The sequence below is a fragment of the Polyodon spathula genome, chromosome 45 (assembly GCF_017654505.1).
Source record: "Polyodon spathula isolate WHYD16114869_AA chromosome 45, ASM1765450v1, whole genome shotgun sequence".
NCBI lineage: Eukaryota > Metazoa > Chordata > Actinopteri > Acipenseriformes > Polyodontidae > Polyodon > Polyodon spathula.
Genome location: NC_054578.1, coordinates 1,324,400 through 1,326,899, shown reverse-complemented (window position 1 = coordinate 1,326,899; position 2,500 = coordinate 1,324,400). Strand labels below are relative to the sequence as shown.

Here is a 2,500-nt window from a genome sequence, read left to right as displayed (position 1 = left end):
AAAAAATATCAAATCAAATCAGATCAAATCAGACAACGAAATGAAATCGAATTCGGGTCGAGCCGGAACCTTCCCCAAACAAAATGAAATAATAATGATAATAATACTAATAATAATAATAATACTGATAATAATAATAATAATTTGATTGGACAGGGTGGATCTGTACGCTGGCTGATCGACCAGGACGTTTCCCGAAGGAATTTGGAGAATTGTTTTGCCTCGGTCCCCCTTTCGTGAACTGGTTTCGAAGCCAATCACCGATCAATAAGTGATAGATATCGATCTACTGACGCCTGGCCAGTGAGACTGCCACTCTAGTGGGTTCGGCGTGAGGCGGGATCGATTCGTGTTTCCTTTCTGATCAATTGAAGTGATCGTGTTTGTATTGAGAGTTAATTCCCTATTGATCTATATAAACATCTACAGAGGGATGAATATGTATAGAGATGCTGATTTATATCAATAAACTGGGGAGCTTAGAAAAAACTAAGGTGAATGTTTTTTTAAAAAAAGATTACATATATGTGTTTGTAATCTATGTATTGATTTGTATATATAGAGTGTTCTCAAGTGCCAAAAATTGAGTCAAGTGAAAAATAAAAATCAATATATAAATACATATATATTAATATATTTCTAAATTAATTCATTGACTGCTCTGGCTGATAATTCTCTCTCCTCTCTCCTCTCTCTTCTCTCTCGCTTGCGTTTTTCAAGCTGGCGCTTTTGTAAAGTTTTGTAAAGTGTTTTGTAAAGGCGCGTAAAGTTTTTTGTAAAGTTTTGTAAATCTTTTTGTAAAGTTTTGTAAAGTTTTTTTTGTAAAGTTTTTGTAAAGTTCCACAGCTGTACAAAGCAAGTTGTCCTGGTTTTGAATTTTGCGTTTTCTTCACTGTTAAATAAAATCCACAGACCGAGCCAGGCCAGGCTTTCCCGAGGACTGCCGAAGGGTGCCGAAGATTCTCGGAGGGATCCTCGGCTGTAATCCGAGACCCGGGTGGGAGTGGGGGGTGGCCAACAGCTATGGTGTGGATTTCTCTCCCAGCTGTCCCACGGCGTTTGAATCGCTTTATAAAAGTGACTTTTGTTATTATATGTATATTGATTGCTGATGATTGATTGATTGATTGATTGATTGATTGGTGAATTTAATAATATTATTGTCCGTCCCAATTTATTGGGTACACACACTTTAGGGACAAAGCAGTTAGGATGCTCTCTCTTGAAAGTGTTCAAGTTTATTTATAATACTAAATATAGCTATCTAATGTGGAACATTGATTCACAGAATTTTATTTATTTTTTGTTCCTGGGTAGTAAGTGTTATTTTCTAATTGCTTATGCCTCAAAAGTATAGAAAATGGCTTTTATTCCCCACAGACTTTGCTTTTGTGACCAGGGCAGTGATATTTCAAAATATCACTATTTCCAATGAGAAAACGGGCAAATGTGTGTCTCTTCGTTCACATAAAGTCAGAAAAAAAACAACATATGAATCCAAATTAACATGTATTTATACTAAAGTAATACAAAGATGACTACAAAAGATTTAGAAGCGAGTAGTTTTTCGAGATTTACGATTATACTGTAAATACAGTATAATGACTTTATGTAAACGAAGAGACGCACATTTGCCCGTTTTCTCATTGGAAATAGTGATATTTTGAAAATATCACTGTCCTGGTCACAAAAGCAAAGTTTGTGGGGAATAATAGCCATTTTCTATACTTTTTGAGGCATAAGCAATTAGGAAATAACACTTACTACCCAGGAACAAAAACACAATGTGGTCACATTATATGTTTGTGTGTGGTGTATATGTGTGTGACTGTGTGACACTGGTGTGAGTGTGTGGTTAGTAGATCAATGTCTATCTTGCTCAGAAATTGCTTATTATTATTATTATTATTATTATATATTTATATTAAATAATAATAGAGACTAATATATAATATATATATATAATATATATATATAGATATATAGATAGAGAGAGAGAGAGAGATAGAGAGAGATAGAGAGAGAGAGATTATAAATTAATAGATAGATAGATAGAGGAGAGCATATCTATAGATCTATCTACCTCTATTATAGATATCTGTCTATATATTCGATATATGATATCACTATCTATCTATATAACTCTATATATGATATCTATCTATCTATCTATCTCGATAGATGATATTTCTATCTATCTATCGCTAATATATGATCTAACTTATCTTATCTCTATAATATGTATCTATCTCTCTATAGCTATAATAGATAGATAATATAGATAGATAGATAGATAGATAGATACTAGATGAGAAGATAGATAGATAGATACTATAGATAGATAGATGGATAGATAGATAGATAGATAGATAGATAGTGTGTGTATATAGATAGATAGATAGATAAATGGATGGATACCTTTTAATTCTGGGGAAGAACAAATAACAATTCTCTCTCCATCGCTGTGCCTCGATTCAGCCCCGCGCTGCGACCGCAGTGC

General features: G+C 33.5%; 1 protein-coding gene across 1 annotated transcript in view; it reads right to left on the bottom strand.

Moving 5' to 3' along the window:
* LOC121305876 (leucine-rich repeat-containing protein 4B-like) overlaps positions 1 to 1,151 on the bottom strand; it is a 12,984-nt gene extending 11,833 nt beyond the window's left edge. Inside the window, exon 1 of the mRNA XM_041237529.1 lies at positions 1 to 1,151. This exon is cut by the window's left edge and continues 324 nt beyond it. The gene's annotated coding sequence lies outside the window, so the exon portion shown is untranslated.
* Between the last annotated feature and the right edge of the window lie 1,349 nt (positions 1,152 to 2,500).